The following is a 23,910-nucleotide window of genomic DNA, read 5'->3' as shown; positions in this document are numbered from 1 at the left end:
CAGAACCAGAAAAACACTGTACACTCTGACAGCAACATGGGGGTGAGGATCAACCTTGATGGACTCGCTCATTCCATCAGCGCAACAATCAGGGACAATTTGGGGCTGTCTGCGATGAAGAATGCTATCTGCATCCAGAGAAAGAGCCGTGGAGTTTGAACAGAGACCAAGGACTGTTGCCTTTAATTAAAAAACCCTGATATCTTCTTGTCTGATCTGCTCTCTCTTATACTTGGTTTCTTCCTTTAAGGATATGATTTCTCTCTCATCACACTCAATTTGGAGTACAACATGGAAACAAAGTAAAGACTGGCAATATACCTTCTGTGGGGGGGGGTGAGGGAGGGGAGTAGGATTGGGGGGAAATTGTAAAACTCAAATAAATAAAATCTTTATAATTCAAAAAAAAAAGAAAAAAAAGAGAAAGAAGGACAAACAATACTAGTGACCATCCTGCTAACTTTCCTGCCGATATTTCTGCAGATTATCAATATTCTTCCTAATCTGGGATGCCCAAACTGAACACAGGACTTCTAATATGGTCTGACCAGAGCACCTCAAAACTGTCTCTCTTAATGTCGTTTGAGCTCACATTTACTTTTTTGGCTTGGGGTGCACTACAACTCCTACATTGTTTTTTACGTGAAGCCATTTGACTTCAAGTTCAGTTCCCTTTTCACTACGAGCCACCACCTCTCAAATCAATATGAAAACAAACTTCAGGAACAATGTACCTTGACATTTTCCAATCAAGTAACCAGGGAAGACTTATTCATATAACAAAAAGATGGTTTGCTTAACAAAAGAACCCAGCACTAGAATTCCTTTAATTGCGTAGTTCATTGGAGTGTTTGTTTATAGATCCTTAATTACTTGTTTGAGAGGCTGGGACTGGGAAGACAAAGAAGCTTGGAGTGAAAGTGTCGGAAGCCACAGGGGGCTGAGGATTAATAGAAAGGCGGGAGGAAGTGCTTTAGAAATGGATATGGAGGGGCCGCTAGGTGGCACAGTGGATAAAGCACCGGCCCTGGAGTCAGGAGTACCTGGGTTCAAATCCGGTCTCAGACACTTAATAATTACCTACTTGTGTGGCCTTGGGCAAGCCACTTAACCCCATTTGCCTTGCAAAAAAAAAAAGAAATGGATATGGAAACTACTGTATCATAAATCAAGATTTGATGATGTTTTGTCCTTCATTTTTGAAGAAGACCATGACATCAGGGAGTTAATACCATGGCAAGCACATGGATTGGATTGGAGTGAGGGGTTGCTGTGCTTAGTCACCAGTCTCACTTTCTCCTCCAGAACCATCTGGGTCCAGTGGCCAGATAGGAATCAGGACGACTGGAGATGGTCTTGGATATGAGGCAATCAGGATGAAGTGAATTGCCCAAGGTCATGCAGCTAGGAAGTGCTTGAGGCCAGATGAGAACTCAGAGTCTCCTGACTCCAGGGCTGATGCTCTATTGCTGTACCACCTAGCTACCTCACAAGTCAAGATCTAACCTGAACTGGCCCTTGGAGGCCATCTAATCCAACCACTTCATTTTCTAGAAGAGGAAACTGAGGCCCAGGGAGGTTAATCATTGGCCCAAAGTCCTTTATTTTCAGAAAGAATCAGTACTCTTTCTACTGTGCTGCTGCTGCTCAAGATGCCTGAGACTCTATTGCCTCCAGGACACAATGCATACTCCTTAGTTTGGCATTTAAAGCCCTCTCCTATTTTTCTGGCCTCATTTTCCAGTCTGATTTTGAATTACTCTCCTTCATGAACTCTGTATTGCAACCAAAGTGACTTGCTTGCTGGTGCATGAAACTAGTTTTTCATCTCTCTCCTCCATCATCTCTTAGCATCTTTAGTTTCCTTCAAGGTTCAATCCATGGACCACCTGCCTTAAAAGACAGTCTTATCATAGGAGGTAGTCCATGGGTTGAACCTTGAATTCCTCTGCTTATTAATGCCTTCTCTCTTTTCAAATAGTCATGCATATACACATACCTGTTTATATGTTTTAGCCAATGGTAGAACTCTGTGAAGATGGGGAATATATTTTCCTCTCTGTAGTCCCTTCGTCCCTGAGTCTAACACAGTCTTGTACACAAAAGGCATTTAATAAATGCTTGGTGCATTGCATTAGACTAAAGCTCCTGGCCTAGAGAAGTATATATGGATAGGGTATATTATAGATTCCTTCAAAAATCATTTATTTAATAACTTGAGAAGCCTTCACCCAGAGGTGCTACTCCTCCTTGGACATCAGTTTGTTTCAAAGGCCATGATTGTAATGTGGCTGAAGCAAAGGCTGTGTGTGGATTGCTAAGAGCTTGGCTAGACATTGAAGATGACAAGGTCATTCATCCACTGCATCCTGGGTCATCGCCAGTCATCTTGACTTTGGACCTGCCACTGGAGGTCCATAACCGAGGTAGAATTGGTGAGGTCAGTGACTTTGGATTCAGCCAAATCCAAATCATGAACGAATCAAGACATCATCCCATGATGCCATTGGTCTTCTTTGCAAAAGAAAAGATGGGCAAACAGCAACATTTAGCACCTAGCCTATCTAATGCATCCCCTGATTTTCTTTCCCTCCCTGCTCCCAACAGACTTAATTTTAATATAACATAAAGCCTTCTAGGCCTGGGTGTTCCTGTTTTTAGATTCTGTTTGCAGAGGCAACTTCCAAGGCGAGATTGGTTGGTGCTCTCAGTAAGGCTATTGGCAACTGCTGGTGCCTTAGTCACGGCAGCTCTTCTGCCCTGCTTCTAGTCCTCTTTCTTACCACTGTGTCATCTTGCCACTTCGGAAATTTGACCTAGTTTGGTAACTTTATCATTTTTGCTATTTCTTTTGCCCTTTCTCCTCTCTGCCGCTCTTTCTCTCTACTTCCCCCATTATTCCCTCTCTCCTCTTTCTCCTTTTCTTCTTTTTCCTTCTCTCTCCCTCCTTCTCTCCTTCATCTCTACTTCCCCTCTCCCTCTCTCCTCCTCTTTGTTCTCCTTCCTTCTTTCTCTCCCCCTCCCCCTTTCCTTCCTCCCCCTTTCTCTTCTTTATTTCTATCATTCTATAGGTGGGGCAGTGGATGGAGCACTGACCTTGGAATCAGGAGGGAGTTCAAATCCAACCTCAGACATTTGATTTTTATTAGCTGTGCAACCTTGAATAAGTCACTTCACCCTGATTGCCTCACATCCAGGTCCATCTCCACTAATCCTGATACATATCCTGTCACTGGACTCAGATGACTCTGGAAGAGACAGTGAGGTTGGTGACTTAGCACAACACATCTCATTCAAATCCAATTCACGTGCTTGTCATGGCATCAACTCCATGATGTCATGGTCTTCTCTGAGAAGGAAGGACAAATGTTATTTTCTCTTACCTCTGTCCCTTTCTCTCTCTCCCCTTCCCAACCCCTTCATCCGCCATGCTGCCACCTTTTTGATCTGTGCCTGAGCCCATGCTCTAAGGTCAGACTGGTTTACTGTATTTCTGCTTTTGAGATTAATTTTACATTGCACTCAATATACTGTAATTGATTTTGGCTCTAATAGCGCAGTGCTCCATGTCATATCATTCTTTCCCAATAAAAAATATATCCAACAGCCATGAAAGAGCAGATCTAGTCCCAGTGGGTGATTTTTCATGCTCAGTGTCTTAGACCTTGTTCAGATGAATAATTTGGGCTCATTTCAACATGGCTCACCCACAAGGAACCCTTTGGAGGAGGGGCACCCCCGAACTGGTTTGTGCCCATTGAATCAGATCCAGCCATTTCTTCCACAAAGCCTTCTGGAACTGAACAAAGAAGCAGTGAAAGTCTTTGTCAGCCATGAGTGGAGCTCTATTCAAGGTGATGATGGAGTAAAAGTTTAATAACTACCTATTAGTGGTGAGAGAGAGCTTGCCTGCACTTGGTGCTTGGGAATGCAAAATGCAAAATGATATGGTCACTATCCTCAATCTTCTTAGTAGAAAACTCAGGCAGGGCCACAAATAACAGAAATCTAGTTAGGATGTGCTTGCAGAATTTGGAGTCAGAGGTCTCCATCAATGCAGACCAGCAGCTTACAGATTTTGTTATGTGACTTGTCCAGGGTCATACAGCTGGTATGTGTTGGAGGAAGGACTTGAATTTAATAATAAAAGGATAAAAGATGTGGCAGCTAGGAAGAAGTGCTGCAGTAGATAGAGTTCCACTCTTGGGGTGAGGAAGACTCATCTTTGTGAGTTTAAATCTGACTTTAGACAATGACTCCGGGCAAGTCATTTCACCCTGTTTACTTCAGTTTCCTCATTTATAAAATGAGCTGAAGAAGAAAATGGTAAACCACTCCAGTATCTTTGTCAAGAAAATCCCAAAGAAGAGTCAGGACACAACTGAAAAAGACTGAACAACAACAACAGAATAGGGATTGGACCTATAATCCCATTATTTTAGGGAATTTCCTTTTATTAAAACTCTATCAATGCAGTTCGGCAACTTAATTTCTTAGATCAGGTATGTCCAATCAGTGGAACGCAGGCTGCATGCAGTCCTCAAAGCCCATTCATGTGGCATTATTACCGTTATTATGATACTCATTGGTAATATGGGTTACACTGTACTCATAAATCAATATTAAATTCACTTTGTGATCCTTAACAAGATTTTGTTGACTGAGGTGGCCCAGAAGAGCTAAAAGGTTGGATACCCATGTATTAGAGAGTTGCTTGGGGCATTGAGAGGTTGTGACTTGCCCAGGTTCACAGTTATAAGAGTATCCATACTGTATTTTGAAGTTGTAAAGTGCTTTTATACATGTTCTCATTTTTATCTTCATAACAACCCTGGAAGGCAGCTATTATTATTATCTTCATTTTACAGATGAGGAAACTGAGGTTCAGAGAGATTAAATGACTTGCCCAGGGTCACATAGTGTCAGAGGTGAGATTTGAATTCATGTCTTTCTGACTCCAAGACTGATGATCAATTATGCCAGAATCAATTCTATGGAAAAAAATGGATCAGAATAGCTGGGGCAGCTAGGTGGTGCAGTGGATAGAGCACCGGCCTTGGAGTCAGGAGGACCTGGGTTCAAATCTGACCTCAGACACTTAATAATGACCTAGCTGTGTGGCCCTGGGCAAGTCACTTAATCCCATTGCCTTGTAATAAAAGCCACCCCTCCCCCAAACAGAATAGAGTTTCATATTTTTCAGGCACTGGGAAGAATAAAGCCTCTCCCCTTCTTCCCTTCTCCTTCAGTCAGAGAGGGATCTACCCTCACAGTTTACTCCTGACCCTCTAGACAAACATATTATAATATAATGGAGAGGGCACTGACTTTAGAGTAAGACCTAGTGAGAAAATGCTGCCTTAGACACTAACTGTGGACTCAGGTAAGTTACCTAATCTCTCTCAGTCTCCTTTTATGCCCTCTCAGATCCTTTGTCCCCAAATCCACTGTTCTTTCTAGTATAACTGTCAATTGACACGTTATATGCTAAATTAAGGTTCACAAAGTATTTTACATATCTTAACTTGTTTATACTTTCTAACACTCTGTGAATTAAATGTTTGTTGTTGCTTTTTAAAACAGGATTTGTGATTTCAGAATCATAGAATTTGGGTCATGCAGTGACCTCAGTGGTCATCCACACTAACCCCCACATGAAAGTATTGTACTTGATAGTCAAATTTTCTATTCAACGCTGCTCTTTTCTTCAGGAATGCTTGAAAGTCCTCTATTTCACTGAATATATATATTTTCCCCTGAAGGATTATATTTACTTTTGCTGGTAAATTGGTTGTCATCCTAGCTCCTTTGCCCTCTGAAATATCAAATTCCAAGCCTTCTGATCCTTTAGTAGAGAGGCTGCTAAATCTTGTATTATCCTCACTGTAGCCCCATGATACTTGAATTATTTCTTTCGGCTGCTTGTGATATTTTCACCTTAACCTGGGAACTTTGGGATTTGGATTCATATTTTGGGAGTTTTCATTTGTGATGTCTTTAAGGAGATGATTGATGAATTCTTTCAATTTCTATTTTACCCTCTGATTCTAAAATATCAGAGCAACTTTCTTTGATAATTTCTTGAAAGATGACGTCAAGCCCTTTTATTGATCATGGCCTTGTAGTCCATTGATTCTTATATTTTCTGTCTTGGATCTATTTCTCAGATCAGTTTCCCAAAGAGATATTTCACATTTTCTTCAATTTTTTCATTCTTTTGATTTTCTTTAATTGCTTCTTGATGTCTCATGGAGTTATTTGCTTCTATTTGCTAAGTTCTAATATTTAAGGAATTATTTCCTTCATTGAGCTTTTCTACCTCTTTTTTGGCTGATTCCACTTTTTTAAAGGAATTCTTTTCTTCAGTGAATTTTTGTACCTCTCTTCTATTTGAAAAATTCTACTTTTAAAAGTGTTTTCTTTTCATTGAATTTATGTGCCTCTTTTTTTTTTTTTTTACCATTTTAGTTTATTCTGTTTTAAGGTGTTATTTTCTTCAGTATTTTTTGTATTGACTCTTTTTTCATGATCTTCTTGTTTCATCCTCATTTCTTTTCTCAGGTTTTCCTGTACCTCTTGTATTTGATTTTTAAATCCTTTTAAAGTACATCCATGTTTTGAGATCAATTCACATTTTTCTTTGATGTAGTAGTTTTGACTTTGTGGTCTTCTTCTGAATTCGTGTTTTGAACTTTTCTATCACCATAGTAATTTTCTATGATCAGAATCTTTTTTAGTTGTTTGCTTATTTTTCCGGTCCATTTCTTGACTTTTTTTTTTAGGTTTTTGGCAAGGCAATGGGGTTAAGTGGCTTGCCCAAGGCCACACAGCTAGGTAATTACTAAGTGTCTGAGACCAGATTTGAACCCAGGTACTCCTGACTCCAAGGCTGGTGCTTTATCCACTATGCCACCTAGCCGTCCCTACGCCACCTAGCAGCCCCCTACGCTACCTAGCCGCCCCTTGACTTTTGTTTTTATATTAAAGTTGAGTTCTATTCCCAACAGGGGATACTGATGGGGATACTGTCTCAAATTTCAGGTTTTTGTGCAGCTCTCTTTACAGGTAATTCTGGGAATCTGTAAGTTTTCAGTTCTTCCAAGGTGATATGATCTAGGGAGAGATGTGTTTACTACTTTCCTAGTCTGTGCTCTGGTCTGTGAACAACACTGTAAGGAGGGTACCTACTCCCCTGCGGCCCCAAGCTTTGATGCACTAGTGCTCCTACTCTCCTTGGGACTGCCATCCAAGAATGGGACCTGGATCTGATTATAGGCAATGCCACATAGTCTGGTGCCCAGTGTCAGCAAAGGGACACACCTATAATCTTCTGACAAGTTATTCCACCATTTACCATCTGTGGACTGAGAACTCTAGAAGCTGCTGCTGAGGAGGCTGCTTTAGAGGCCCCCAGGGCCAGCTGCTAGCTTGTTGCAGAGGGGTCTGCCCTGTGTTCATCTCTCACCTCCCTCCCATCAGCCCCCCTCATCTCAGTGCTACAGACCTTTCCTGACAACCTGAGTTTTCTGGGGGTGGAAAATTGTCTCACCCCATCCTTTTGTAGGTTCTATCACTCCAGAACTAATTTTGTGACATTATTCTAGTGTTGTTTTGGGGAATCGGGGATGGGTAGAAGAAGACCTATCACCTCCACTATCTTGGGTCCTCCTCTGAGAAAAACAACACTGAAAGGTAGCCCAAAGTGGAGGTGATGAGCTCTTTAGAGGTTTTCAGAGGATAGAGGAGTGCTTCTTAGGTCTGTTATGATTGGGATTGCTTTTTTGGAGGGGCTAGACTGGATAGCCACTGAAATCCCTTAAAACTTAATTTATAAAATTCTGAATCACAAATCTTGTTTTAAAAAAGCTTCAACAAGCATTGAATCCATGGTGTGTCAAGAGGCTCAAATGAATTAAGATAAGTAAAACCCTTTGTAAACCTTAATTTACCATTTAAAGTGTCCTTTATACTAGAAAGAACTGTGTATTTGGAGGCCAAGGACCTGGATTTCAAACCTGGCTTAAATGTTGATTGGTTGTATGACAATAGGAAAGTCATTTGATCTCCATAGGCTTTAGTTTTCTCCCTAGTAAAATAAAGATAGTCTAAGGTCCTTCCAACTCTAAATCAAATATATGTGCTACATGAGAAACAGTGGAAATCTGGAATTAGAGGTTCTGGTTTCAAATCCTGTCATAGCTTTTGGAGATGCTGCTTAGTTCTCTTGGGCAATTTTGCATTCTTCTGCAAAATCAATGGTACTGAGGCCCCTGCATCTGGGATCATACAGCCACTGACCATGGCTTTTGCCTAAATGGGATTTTTTTTATCACTGAATCCAGGATGTTTCATTTCACTTTTGGAGCTTCTCTATGGTGGAGGGGGACAAACTATTTCCAGAGAATACAAGTACACTAATCACACTCCTGGAAGTATTGTAAATTGTAGTGTCTTTCAAATGTATCCACTGAAACATTCCAAATTAGTTAAGTACAGATAAATGAGGTTTCACTGTACTCCCCAGAAATGCATTCCTAAAATCATTTTTCTTCTTATTTTTAATCTCATTTTTATCGATGTCCTTTGTTTCTATATCACATTTATTTCTGAACATAACCCTCTCCTTCCCCACTCATTTTGAGCATTTCTTATAACAAAGATTAAACAACAAAGAGATAAAAAATGTAGTTCGGCAAAACTAATCAATACATCTATTTGTCTGACGGTATTGTGATATTCTACATTCATAATCCCCCACCTCTCCAATGAAGAAGGAAAATACATTTTTCAACTTTCTTTGGGGTTAGGACACTATAATTACATAATATCTAATGTTTTTCTTCCTTCCTTCCTTCCTTCCTTCTTCCTTCCTTCTTTCCTTCCTTTCTTCCCTCCCTCCCTCTCTTCCTTCCTTCCCTTCTTTCTTCCTTCCTCCTTCATTCTATCCTTTTCTCCTTCCTTTTCTTCTTCCTCCCTTCCTCCCCTTCTTCCTGCCTTTCTTCTTTCTTTCATTTCTTCCTCCTTCACTTTCCTTTTCTCCTTCCTTCCTTCCCTCCCTCCCTCCTTCCTTCCCTCCCTCTCTTCCTTCCTCCCTCCTTACCTTCTTCCCTTCTTTCCTTCCTTCCTTCCTTCCTTCCTTCCTTCCTTCCTTCCTTCCTTCCTTCCTCCCTCCCTTCCATTCTTCTTCCTTCCCTTCTTCCTTCCTCCCTCCTTTCCTTCCTCCCTTCCTTCTTTCTTTCTTCCCTTCCTTCCTTCCTTCCTTCCTTCCTTCCTTCCTTCCTTCCTTCCTTTTGCTTATGTTCTTCTCTCTTTGTCTCTTTTGTCCTTTCACTCCTTTTTCTTCCTTTCTGTTTACATTCCATTATCCACATGCATTTTTCCTGTTTATTTCATCCTGCAAAAATCACTAGAATTCTTCCCTGTTTCTCTGAATACTTAATTTTAAAAATAATTTGAGCCAAAATACAAAAAGGCACATATATATGTTTATATATAGAGATATGCAAATATGTCTATATACGTTTATATGTATATAGCAGAACACAAAAATAACAAGGATTCTATATGAAGCCCTGTATTTCCAAGTAAAACCGTTTGCTATATGTATCCACATATACATACATACATATATATTAATCCATATTATATATGTCATTGTTTATTTATTTCAATTGTTTTCAGCTTTTCATGACTCCATTTGGGGTTTTCTTGGCAGAGGAACTACAGTCCATTGTCATTTCCTTCTCCAGCTCATTTTACAGATGAGGAAACTAAGGCAAACAGGGTGAAGTCATTTGTCCAGAGTCACATGGCCAATAAGAGTCTGAGGCCAGATTTGAACTTAGGAAGATGAGTCTTCCTGACTTCAGACCTGGCACGCTAGTCATTATGCTGTTCAGTTGCACTATATAATATATATTCCATATATAGTCTACTCTATACAATTCATATTATCTATATATTCTATTTTATATATGTTATGTATATTTGTATATGCATGTATATATGTATGTATGAAGTTCCATGTTATTGGAATTGTTTTGCTTGTCTGTGCTTCCTCCTGAACTTCTTTCTGTTCTCTTTTGTGATGGCTTCCTTTTCTGCCATCTGTAGTTCTCCTTTCTCATTCCTCACTTCCAATTAAAACAAGAGAAAGAAAAAAAAAGTTTATGGATGCTTTCTAAGAAGAATTTTGTAAAAGCATATAATAGAATATGGAGAATTACAAAAGGAACTAATTATATTGAAATACAGTTATGGAAGGAAGGAAGGAGAGAGGGAGGGAGGGAGAAAGGAGGGAAGGAAGAAGGGAAGGAAGGATGGAAGGAAGGAGGAAAGAAAGAAGGGAAGGAAGGGGAAAGAAAAGGAAGGAAGGAGAAAAGGAAAGAATGAAGAAGGAAGAAAGGAAGGAAGGAAGGAGGGAGGGAGAAAGGAGAAAAGGAAGGAGAAAAGGAGAGAAGGAAGGATGGAGGGGAGGAAGGAGGGAAGAAAGAAGGGAAGGAAGGGAGGGAGAAGAAACAGAAGGAAGGAAGGAGAAAAAGAAAGAATGAAGGAGGAAGGAAGGAAGGAAGGAAGGAAGGGAGGGAGGGAGGGAGGGAGGGAGGGAGGAAGTCAAGTAAAATGAATCCACACAATGGCCATGGTCACAAACATCTCCACTCTTTGCATCTTGTGTCCGTCACCTCTCTATTAGGAGGTGGGTACCATATTTTGTCTTGGGTTTTCTGGAATCATAGTTGGACATTGCATTAATCAGAATCCTTAAGTCTTTCAAAATTGTTTGTCTTTCCAGTGTTGCTATTGTTGTAGAAGTTATTCTCCTGGTCCTGTTCACTTCGCTCTTCATTCACTCATATTCACCAGGATTATCTGCAGTCTTCTAGTTCATCATTCCTTATGACACAACAATATTTCATTCCATATATACATATATACACACATAAATACATATACATACATACACACATACATACATTCCACGATTCTAGTTCTTTTCCTGCAATCCCCCTTCAGAACCAGGATGTTTGCTTTGCTTGAAACTCTTCCCTGATTGGTATCAGCCTCCCTCTTCATTTCCTCACTTCCCACCAGCCATCTGCCCTTATTTCTCTCTTGAGTTTGACGTGCCTCCATTTGTATATGATGATCTTACCCTGGGTCCCTTGGGTTCCAGGATGGATTGGTTTCCCTTGGATCTTAGAGTTTGAATACTCTATTTTCAGAGCCAGCCTGCCGTCCTATTCCAGAAACCATATTGACTGGAAGTCTCTAGAATTCTTCATATTTATCATTTCTTCCATCACAGTAAGATCTTACATTTGTGTGCTACAATGAATGTAGCTATTCCCCCATGCAGGGGCATAGATTTTGTTTCTCTTCTTTGCTTTCCCCAATGTGCAGAAAACATTCAATGAATCTCAGAGCTAAAATAGAGATGATCTGGCCCCAAACCATTTCTACTTCACTGATATCTCTTAGGTGGGAATTCACACGGGTAATAATTATAGAATTGATAAAAGTACTGGTGGAAAGAACACTGCACCGGAGATCTGGGTTCAAATCTTAGCTCTGCTTTTAATACACTGTGTGAATTTGGATAAATCACCTCAACTCTCTGGCTTTCCTCATATATAAAATGAAAGATTTAGATCAGATAATTGCTAAGAGCTTTCTAGCTCTGCCCGAGTCAATGAGTCTGAATTGCTTTTCTTTACAGAAGACATATTCTTGTTTTAGGGGAGTTGAAATTTTTCCAGATAGAATCCTGTATAGAGTACGTTAGGAGAGCTCATTATTTTCAGGGTTCCTTAATCTTTTTAGTGTCACGGATTCCTTCGGTAGCCTGATGAAACTTGGATGCTCTCTAAGAATAATATTTGTAAAAGGATATAATATAATACAGAGAATTACAAAAGAAACCAATTATATTGAAATACAGTTATCAAAGTACTTAAAAAAACAAGTTTGAGAAGTCCAGAATAAGAACCCTTGATTGAAGAAATCCCTTATTTAAATGAATCTTGTGACTCTTTTGTTGAAACAAAATGAAGGGCCCTACATTTGATTGATCAATTTTGAGAGAGTGGATTTGCTTAAAGAAATGTTCACTTAGGGGCGTCTAGGTGGCATAGTGGATAAAGCACTGGCCCTGGAGTCAGGAGTACCTGAGTTCAAATCCAGTCTCAGACACTTAATAATTACCTAGCTGTGTGGCCTTGGGCAAGCCACTTAACCCCATTTGCCTTGAAAAAAAAACAAAACAAAACAAAACAAAAAAGAAATGTTCACTTGCATAACAAGTCTTGGAACTCCAGTACCCCAAAATCCAAGGTCAGAGACTGGAGTAAATCAAAACCACCCACAAACCAAAACAAGTATAAAGAATAAAAACGTAATGGAGAGCAATTTGGGATTATTTCCAAAGGGCAATAAAAATGTGCATACCCTTGGATCCAGCAATACACTACTGGGTCTATACCCTGAAGAGATGATGAAAAAGGGTAAAAATATCACTTGTACAAAAATATTCATAGCAACCCTATTTGTGGTGGCAAAGAATTGGAAATGAAGTAAATGTCCTTCAATTGGGGAATGGCTTAGCAAACTGTGGTATATGTGTGTCATGGAACACTATTGTTCCATTAGAAACTAAGAGGGATGGGAATTCAGGGAAGCCTGGAGGGATTTGCATGAACTGATGCTGAGTGAGATGAGCAGAATCAGAAAAACACTGTACAACCTAACAGCAACCATGGGGGGTGATGATCAAACTTGATAGACTCACTCATTCCATCAGCAAAACAACCAGGGACAATTTTGGGATATCTGTGATGGAGAATACTATCTGTATCCAGAGAAAGAACTGTGGAGTGTGAACAAAGACCTTTAATTAAAAAAAAAACATTATCTTATTATGTAATCTTGCTATCTCTTAGATTTTATTTTTTTCCTTAAGGACCTGATTTCTCTCTCATCACATTCAACTTATTTCCTCTTTTTTTAAAACTTTTTTTTTAAAAAAAAAATTTAAGTCAATGGGGTTAAGTGATTTGCCCAAGTGTCTGAAGCCAGATTTGAACTCAGGTACTCCTGACTCCAGGGCTGGTGCTCTATCTACTGTGCCACCTACCTGCCCCCATCCTGTTCAACTTGGATCAATATATATCATGGAAACAATATAAAGACTAACAGACTGCCTTCTGTAGGGGGTGGGGAGAGGGAAGCAAGAATGGGGGGAAATTGTGAAACTCAAAATAAATAAAATCTTTCTTTAAAAAAAGAGAATAAAAACTTAAAACCAAGACAAGAGTGGTTGATAAAGGGGCAGCTAAGTGGCACAGTGGTTGGAGCACTTGCCCTGGAGTCAGGAGGACCAGAATTCAAATTCGTTCTCAGGCACTTAATAATTGCCTAGCTGTATGACCAAAAAAAGAAAATGATTGGATGATGAAATGCTATCATATTTATATTGCATACATGGTAAAGATATGGCCATTTAAGTGATAGGAGACAGTAACAGCTGGTAATTGTAAAGTTTATAAAACACTCCCAATCTGTTAGCTCTGTTAAGTTTCACAATTATCCTGGGAGGTACTGGTGTCATTGTCCCTATTTTACAGATAGGGCAGCTAGTTAGTGTCAGGTAGACAGGAGTTCGAATCCAGCTTCAGACAACTCATGTTTATTAGCTGTGTGACCTTGGGCAAGTCACTTGATCCTGACTGCCCCTCCTCTGGGGCTTTTCCAGTTGTCCTGACTCATATCTGGCCACTGGACCTAGATGATTCTGAAAGAGAGAGTGAGGCTGGGGACTTAGCACAGCCCCCCCCCCCCATTCACATCCAATTCATGTGCTTGTCATGGTATCACCTCCCTGATGTCCTGGTCTTCTTTGAGAATGAAGGACAATCATCATCATCATCATCATCATCATCATCATCATTATCATTTTATAGGTAAGGAAATTGAGGCCTAGAGAGGTTAAATGACTTGTTAATATCAGACCACAGTGGAATTTTTTCAGGATTTCCATACATGCTGTAACCACACTGCCTCTCATAGAATGTCAGAACTGGGAAGGACTTTATAACTTAGAGTGGAGAAAGTCAGAGCTAGGAAGGGTCTTAAGTACTTATCACTTCTATCCCCTGACCTACCCCACTCTATTTTATGGAGAGGGAAAATTCTGAGATGGGAAGTGATTTGCCTGAGGTCCCACAATTGGAGTTAATAGTCGAGCTGAGTTTTGAACTCGGGTCCCCAGCTTTCTATTCCAGGTCAGTTCTCTTTCCACTAGGACTTTGAATAGATTGCCAACTCAATATGAGTCAGTCATGTGATGCAGTAGTCAAGAATAACAAACGGAGTCTTGGGTTACATTAAGAGAGGCGGAGTTTCCAGGAATAAGGAGGTGCTGTTCCTACCAGGTCTGACTATATTTAGAGGAGGGTGTTTAATTCTAGGCATTGGTGAACTGGAGAGAGTTCAGAGGATGCCTCCTCACAGACTGGAGAACCTTGAATCCAAGTCATTTAAGTTCTGGTTGAAGGACCTGCGATGTATATTTTAGAAAAAGAGAATATTCAGAGGGAATTTGATAGCTGCCTTCGACTACATGAAGAGCTGCCATAGAGGAAGGAAAGGGATCAAGCATTTATTAAGCACCTACTGTATATCAGACTTTATGCTAAGCAATTTGCAAATTTTATCTCTTTGATCCTCACAGCAACTCTAGAAGGAAGGTGCTATTATTATCCACATTTTACAGTTGAGGAAACTGAGGCAGAGGTGAAGTGAAGTCTGGTAAATGTCTGAGGCTTAATTTGAACTCAGGTCTTCCTCATTCCAGGCCCATGATTATCCCATTATGTCACCTAGCTGTCTTTTCCAGACTTGTTCTGCTAGCCTCTTAGGACAAAACCAGAAGCAATGGGTTACTGTCAGGATAAGAAGTGTCCCATTGTAGAATGAGCTGCCTCAAGAGGTGGTGGATTTCCCCTCCATGGAGACTTCAAGCTATTTGTCTGATGTAATACAGTGGGACTTCCTTTTTGATGACCACTTAGGTCCCTTCTAGCTCTGGGACTCAGATTCTGAAGCCTCCCTGAAGAATGAATGAGAAAAGTGTCCAGGCTGAGAACCTAGAGGCTGAGGTTCCAAAGTCATTGGCTCAATGTTGGAGGATAGATAAGGCATTTTTCTTCTGGTTCTTTCCCAAGTCCTGCACAGGCCCTTCAGGTGTCCAGAGCTAGAAATGGTGTTCATATTTTGGGGGTGACTTTTCTCCCTCATTCCTTCCTCCCCAAGGCTCTTTAGTGCAAAGGAATGTAAATATAGATTGGGTAAAAAGGCATGGATCAACGGTCCCCTTCCCTCTTCTTGAGTATAATTGTTCTCTCTTCTCTTTGACCTTGAAGCCCTATGAATTGGTGATGGGTCAGCAGCTGGGAGTTGGAAATGATGCTGTGAGGGCACCAGAAGACCAGGGCACCTGAAGACCCACAGTCAGGGGCTGGTTTGACTCTGGAATACCTTGGGCAAGCCCCCTTTCCTCTCTCTAGGCTTTAGTCTTGCCTCTGTAAAAATGAAGATAGTTATACATGGGTCGGTGTGAGGAAAGTGCTAAGAAAATGGAAACTTTTATTATTGTATTGTATAACTCAGTGTTCCAAATGGCTCCCCTCCCTTTCTCCAAGCTGAGGAGTATCCACAAATACTCCCTCATTAGCAGCCAGGTGCTCATTGGCATATGGTGGATGCTAAAGCCACTTCCTTAGAGGAACTCAAACTCGGAATTTATCTTTATTAAGGTCTTGTCCAAATGATAAATACACACTGCCTTCCTGGTATCTACTGCTTGGAAATAAATCACTTTGGGATTGATTTGCTAACAGCTCTCTTTGCTCTGTGTGTGTCCTCCTGCCCCAGAGGTCATACTGTCCTTCTGCATGAATGAAACCAAAGAGGGAAGCTGGGAACTTGGGCTCTTGGACCAGTGGTGATGTCTGAGCCCAGCAGCTCTTGGAAGAAGGATCTCTTGATTTGGATATAGGGAAATAGGGGTAGAGCTTGATTACACCTGGGGTAGGTTTCAGTGAAGTCAAGGGGACAGCCTAGAGCCCTATTTCCATGTGTGAATGATTATTGGTGAATACTAAGGTGTCTGGGCTGCAGGAACAGAGAGTCAGGAAGTCCGGATTGCATCCCCAGGTCTCTTGGCCTTTTAAAGATTTTTGTGATCTTGGGCAAATGATAGACTCAAAGGTTTTACAGCTAGAAGGGACCTTAAAGATCATCTAGTCTACCTGCCTTGGTTTGTAATCATGTTTGTCTTTCATTTTCGAAATAACAACGACCTCAAGGAGATGATGCCATGAAAGTCACATGAATTGGATCTGAGTGAGGGGGTGCTGTGCTAAGTCACCAGCCTCACTTTCTCCTCCAGAGCCATCTGGGTCAAGTGGCCAGATATGGATCAGGATGACTGGAGATGGCTTTGGATGGGAGCTAATCAGGGTGAAGTGACTTGCCCAAGGTCACACAGCTAGTAAGGATGAAATGTCTGAGACCAGATTTGAACTCCTGTCCTCCTGACTCCAGTGCTCTATCCACTACACCATCTAGGTGCCCTTGGTTTAAGGAGAAGCAAACTTATTTTGAGCCTCAGCAATAGAGTAATTAGATGAATTTGGAACTGAATTTGCTCAGGGTCACACAGATATTTGTACAAGGTAGAATTCAAAACAACTTCTTCCAAGTCCATTGTTCTATCCACTGCCACACACAGCCTCTGAGACAGCCGACTCCATTTGAGAATTGCTTTAATTGTTAGGAAGTTGTTACTGACATCCATATATGCTCTGCCCCTCTGCAATTTATATCCATTATTATTTCCAGTTCTCTTCTCTGGGACCAAACAGAACAAGAACAATCCCTTTTCCCCCACATGCCAGTCTTCTACATAAAAACAGGCTTCATACCCCACCAGGTTTTCTTTTCTCCAGGTTAACCATCCCCACTTCTTTCAAATCATCCTCCCACACCATGATCTTAAGGGCTTTAACTGTCCTGGTCACCACTTCTGGATATTTCCCAGATTTAAAAGGTACAATTCAGAATAGAATACAATTATGCCTTCCACATCATGACTTTCTTCATCATGGTTTTGATATATTTTGGGTTGACCTAAAAAATTAAATGGGAATTTTGGGGGAGTTTTGTAGAAGCTGTAGATGACATGCAAAAGACAGCAGATGACAAAGAAAAATTTTAGAAACTAAGAAATGCATAAAACAGTGTTGTATATTATCAACATTCCATAAAAGAAAAAGAAAAAGCCTTTTTCTCTGGTACAAAGGGAAGGCCAAAAAATTTTGTCTGGATTTTCCAGATCATGGGGACACATGTGGAAGGGATGACTGTGCAACATGCTAGGTGTGGTCCCATTGGGGCAGAGCACAGATTCTGCAACCAACTTTATCTTGGACATCACACCTCTCTTAATGTAACATGAATTTACGTTAGCTTTTTATTTAGTTTCTGCTGTTGACTCCTAGTAAGCCTTTATTCTACTAATTTCAGTTGTCTCCATCTCTTTATAAATGCTTCCCAGACCTATACATTCAACTTTAACCTCTCTCCTGAGCTGCATTTTCCCAATGACTTTTGAATACCTTGACCTGAATGTCCCAGCGACATCTCAAACTAGTGTGACCCAAACAGAACTCATCTTCACCCAACCCTTTTCCCAACTTTCCTATTACCGTCAGGATCACCACTATCCTTGGGGTCATGAAGAATTAGACATTACTAAACAATAACAAAAAAACAATGACTTTCTAACTAGTCGTTGTGTGTCCGCTTTCTCCTCCCTCCCAACCTTTTCCTCTCTTAGTAGCCAAAGTTATTTGCCTAAAGCACAAGTCCATCACACTCCTACTCAATGTAATTCAGTGGCTCTAGGATCAAATAGAAAAGTCTGGCTCCTTCTACCTTTTCAATATTCTTACATTTTATTGCCCTCCACATACTCTATGATATAGTGACACTGGCCTCCTAGCTGTTCCTTCTCTCCCCAACAAGTTGTGGTGTTTCTCTGGTTGTTCCCCATGCTTTCCCTCTTCACCTTTCCCTCCTGACTTCCCTGATTTCCTTCAAGATTCAGCTGAATCCCACCATCTTCAGACCTTTCCCAGTCGCCCCATCAGCTAGTGCCTTCTTCAGATTATCTTCCATTTACACTGCATATACCTCATATTTACAGTTCTTTGCAAGTTTACTCTTCCATTACAATGTCAACTCCTTGAAGGCAGAAACCATGTTATTTGCCTTTCTTTATCTCCCCAGAGCTTAACATAGTGCCTAACATAATAAAAACTTGTTACTGCTGTAACAACCATCTTTTTGAGATAAATTGTTGCCTGGTTATGAATCCTCGTCATGCCCTTGTGAAGCTGATTATTTGAACTCAAGTATAAATCGTTATCTCAATTAAATTTCATCTTATTAGATTCAGTCCAACATTCTGCCTTGCCATGTTTTTCACTACCGACCCAGCCTTATTATCTTAGTGTCACCTATATAATGTCATTTGGGTTCTTATCCACATCATTGATAAAAATTTGAACTGGACAGGTTGGAATTAGAGTGCTCCAATGGAAACCTCCCTCTAGGTTGGCACTGATGACACATTGATGATTAATCTATATTTCAGTTTCAGTTCCAATTTCACTTTTGCTGTCATCTGATCCATATCTCTCCATTCCTCATCCCCCCCAGCCCAAGAATAGCACAAGAGATTCTGTTAAATGTTGTGCTAAAATTTAGGTAAACAATATATTTTAAAAAATTTTATTTATTTAAATGGGGTTGAATGACTTGCCCAAGGCTACACAGCTAGACAATTATTAAGTGTCTGAGGTCAGATTTGAACTCAGGTACTCCTGGATGGATGCTCTATACACTGTGCCAACCAGCTGCTCCTAGGTAAATAATATTGATATAATTCTTTTGAATCTTCTATACTATTAAACAAATGAGGGTAGTCAGGCAGGACCTGTTCTTGATAACTGACTTTTTGTTATTTGGATCTCAGTTTCCTTACTTGCAAAACTAATGTTAAAGAAATAGGAGGTGTGTGTGTGTGTGTGGGTGGTTTGAACCAGCAATAACACAGTGAATTTTTGTCCCATTGATGCCATACAGTTCCCCCTTCCCAATATTTTCTACTCTAATGAAGCCTGGGAAATATGATGTAAACAAGGTCTTTACTTGGCAATTTAATACGCTGGATACTCATTTCATTAATATAAGAAAAGTGACTCACCCAGAGCAATGTAGGAATCTGTGACAAGATTAATTGTATTCTATATGGCTTCAAATTTCCTTCTTCTATTTAGATCATTTTTTCCATTAAGTCTATAGATAGCTTTAATTTCTTCATCTGAAAATTGCCTATTCATATCCTTTGACCATTTATCAACTGGGGAAATGACTTGTATTCTTATAAATTCAAGTCAGTTCTCTATTTCCTTCTCCTATTGACAAGCTCCCATGTAGTTCTCCTTAGCAAAAAGGCTTCATTAAGCAATACTGGGCATGGGCATATATGAAATAGTAGGTGCTTAATAAATACTCATGGACTGACTGAATGATTGAGAAGGAGAGGGAGGGGAGAGGAGAGAAGCAGAGAGAAATGTCTTAGAAGAAGGCTTCTTCTCCTTTTCCTCCTCCTCCTTTCTTCCTTCTCTTTCTTTTCCTTCTTTTCCTTTTCTTCCTCCTTTCCCTTCATCATCATGTTCTTCTTTTTCCTCTTCATCTTTACTTCCTTCTCCTCTTTCTCCTTTTCTTTCTCCTCTTTCTTCTCCTCTTCCACTTCTTCCTTTTCCTTCTTCTCCTCTTCCTCTTCTTCCTTTTCCTTCTCCTCCTCTTCTTCCTCCTTTTCCCCTTTCCTTTTTCCTTTCCCCTTTCTCCTTTTCCTTTTCTTCCTCCTCTTCTTCCTCTTTTGCATTTTAGCATTTAAGTTTGCTACTTATGTCCCTTTGTTTTCAGGAAAGAAGGATTGCCCAATTGTTGCAAGCTTAGATCTTAAGGTTAATGTCTACAGGGGTTGGAGAGGTGTAGAGTAGGCTGATTACAGTCTCTCCTGCTTGGGGATGGTAGGAGAAAAAAGATTGAGGGATAGATGGTTGGGATTCTGGAACAGATCCTCACTAGCTTTCATCTTCTTTCCCTCTCCTTCAGCAGGTGTAAGTAACCAACTGTTCCTTATATCTACCCTGGAAAGGAGAAACATATTCAGCTTCTACTGTTTCAAATTAAAAAGGGAGAAGAATGTGCATTTGAAGAAAGTATTATTTAGTGGGGGAGAGAGATATTTATTGATCTTCTTAAAAATGTGTTATGAGGTAGAGGTTGGGGGTGGAATATGAGAGGGAGAACAGTATCTTTTAAAAATTTTCCATGCCAAAGCTTACTAGCATTAGCCTGGTTAAACTTTGTTTATTCCAAGGAGTGGCTCTGGGGACCCATATCAACACAGCTAGAGACTAACAGGGACCTTTGGTAGCACACTGGAAGAAACTACAGGGCGAAATTTCTTGATTTCCACCTTATTCCCTTCTTAGAACTGTAGACCCATGGCTCTCTAGAACTGGAAGCCTAGAGACGTCCTAATCCATAGCTAAGGAAGACTAAAGCCTAAACTACCAATAGATTTAGCAAAAACAGATCATGGTAAGTTAACCTCATTTTTTTTCTCATATGGTTCTGATACTGGTAGATCATGGGCATGTTATAAATAGACTTTCCTTGATTTCAGCAAAGGATTGATAAAGTCCACCATGCCATTTTGATGGAGAGGAGAGAGAGATGCCTACTGGATGGTAGGGCAATTAAATTTTGGACAATTTGAAAGGTTCATTATGCACCTGGAAGGATGTTGACAATGGAGGCATCTGTGCTTGGGTTTGCCAGGGTTCTGGTTAATTTTCATTGATGACTTGGATTAGCTTATGAATGGCTTGCCTATCTACTCCAGACATGACAAGTTGAGAGGAATACCTAATACATTGGACAAGAGAATTGGGATCTCAAAAGATCTCAGCAAGTCAGAATTTGGGGTTGATACAATTTTTCCTATTTTATTATGTCATAGTGTAGTGAACAACTTATTTAAAATATCAAACATTGTAAGAGTAAGAAAGGACACTATTGATAGTCCGTGAAGTGAAGCTTATGAACCCCCTTTCAGAATATATTTTTTAATAATTATAGGAAATACCACATTTTGACTAGAGGTTAGTGAAAATAAAGATGTCTTTTTCCCCCCACCCAAATTAACAGACCCCTCTGAAATCTACCTACACACCTTGGTCTGGGACCTGGGAGAATATGGACTATAGTGAATCCTTAATTCAGTTATCAGTAAGAAAGAGGGAGAGAGAGAGCGATGAAGAGAGAAAAGAAGACAGACAGATAAAAGGACAAATAGAAATGGAGAGAGAGAGTATGCTCTTCAGTTTATCAATGCTCTTCCTAAAATATGATGCCTCAATTTGGACTCTACACTCTAGATGTATTATGACTGGGGAAGAGGATAGAGGAATCATTCCTCCATCTTCCCTAAAATCATGGCTCTTTGTATAGTCTAAGATGCCTGCCCTCCACCCCCCAGTACTACATAGGATGACATTAAAGAGACAAATGTAAAGTCTGATATGAGTTCCAAATGTCCACTTCACAAGTAAAAATGTGGAATAATCATGGATCAATGATGATTTGTTGAAAGATCTGGGGATTTTGTTGGACCTCAAGCTGAAAATGAGTAGTGTCACTTGGAAACCAAGAACGTCATGTGACCTTAGACTATACAAAGATCTATTGTTTAAGGGACTATGGAAGAATGATCCCTCTATCCTCTTCCCTGGTCAGAACACATCTGGAGTGTTGGGGTCAGTTTGGGGGTATCAAGCTTTAGAATAAATATCGATAAATTGAAGATCATACTCTTTCCATTTCTATCTGCTATTTTTATCTCTCCATCTCTCTATCTTTGCCTCCGTTTCTCTTCATCTCTATCTCCTTCTTTTCTTCTCTCTATCTCTTTTCTCATTCTCTATTTCTTTCCCTTTCTCCACCTTTCTGTCTTTCCATCGTTCTCTCTCCCTCTCTCTCCCTTTCCTGTTAACTTTCTCTCTCTCTCTCTCTCTCTCTCTCTCTCTCTCTCTCTCTCTCTCTCTCTCTCTCTCTCTCCCTCTCCCCCCCCTCTCTTTTCTTATCAGTCTTTGTCTGGTCCTTTCTTTCTTGTTTCCTTTTTCCCTTTAAAGTCTTTCTGTTAGATGAGAGAAATCAATTTCCCAATTGAATTCAAATTGCATTTGAATTTGGAAAATTAAGCAGCTGAACAGCAAAAGCCCCTGATTCTCAGTCCTCATATGGCTGTGCGTGAGCTGGCTTGGAGTTTCTACTACTGGTTCTTTTAACAAATGGCTCTTAAAGCTGGCACCAAAGTCAATACAAATGGTACCAATGATTAAGTGCAGCTCCCTGGGCAGCTCTTGTTTGCTGTTTGGCTTTTTTCCCTTGTTCCTGTGTTCCCATTTGAGTGCATGCACACACACACACACACACACACACACACACACACACACACACACCACTAGGTCTGGGTCTAGTATTTCTAGGACATACCCTGGGAACCCTTCCTTCTTTTAGGAGGAATCTTCAAATTTATTTATTTATTTATTTAAGGCAATGGGGTTAAATGACTTGCCTAATGTCATCCAGCTAGACAATTATTAAGAGTCTGAGACTGGATTTGAACTCAGGTTCTCCTGACTTCCATGATCAGTGCTTTATCCACTGTGCCACCTAGCTATCCCATAGTAGGAATCTTGCCAAAGCTTAGCCATCTCACTCCCATGGCCTGGAGGTCCTAGCCACAGTAGCTGTCCTGGCCTCCAGGTATTTTCTCACTCTCTATCAGGTGATTGAGCAGTTTTGAAGCAAGGGAGTCCTTTGGTGTACCCCTTGCCATACTCTGTAGGTAGTTGTTTCATCTATGTGTGAGGCTGCCATCCCTTCCTCCCCTCCCAGATGCTGTTGGCACTTGGTAGCATTCTAGAGACTTTGCTGCCATGCCAAATACCATTTCAGAGCAGTCTGTGCTCATTTGGTTTCTTATTTAGATGAGAACCATTGAGATGACCAGCCAATTGTTGATGGGAAATTTACAAACCATCTTTTGAAAATGAATATCTGCATGGTGTGATAGAAAAGGCCTGGGCTAGTATTCAGAAGACATAAGTATAAGTTCTGGCTCTGCTGCTAACTGGCTATGTGACCTTAGGCAAGTCCTTTTACCCCTCTAAATGTCAGCCCCCTCATCTATAATCAATGAACAAACACTTCTTGAACACCTCCCATGTGACTGAAGATCATAAGATCATGGACCTAGAACTGGAAGGGCCCATAAATGTCCTCTAGTTCAACTCATTCACTTTATAGAGGAGGAAAAACCATGACACAGGGAGGGCAAGGGACTTGCCCAGGATCCTATAAATAGTAATTGGTAGGACTGGAATTTGGTCCTCTGACTCCATACTCAGTGCTCTTTCATATCTTTCATATCAAACTCTCAAAGAACTACATTCTCTTGTAGGGGAAGAATTCTCGAACTATTTTATTCATAGGATCCAATGAGATTCTGTTTGTGAAGTGCTTTGTAAACGTCAAAGTGTTTTTCAAATGTCAGCACTTCCTTCTTAACTTCATGCTAGCTTTCTTGAAATATGGGAAGGGCTACTCCATGGAAAATGATTTGGACTTTTTCCTCAGCTAGGAGTATGAATGATAATAGAGTGCTGCTGTTGCTGAATCGTTTCAACCATGTCCAACTCTTCATGACTCCAA

The sequence above is a fragment of the Macrotis lagotis genome, chromosome X (genome assembly GCF_037893015.1).
Source record: "Macrotis lagotis isolate mMagLag1 chromosome X, bilby.v1.9.chrom.fasta, whole genome shotgun sequence".
Classification (NCBI taxonomy): domain Eukaryota; kingdom Metazoa; phylum Chordata; class Mammalia; order Peramelemorphia; family Peramelidae; genus Macrotis; species Macrotis lagotis.
The sequence above is the reverse complement of the archived record's forward strand: the minus strand, read 5'-3'. Positions refer to the sequence as shown.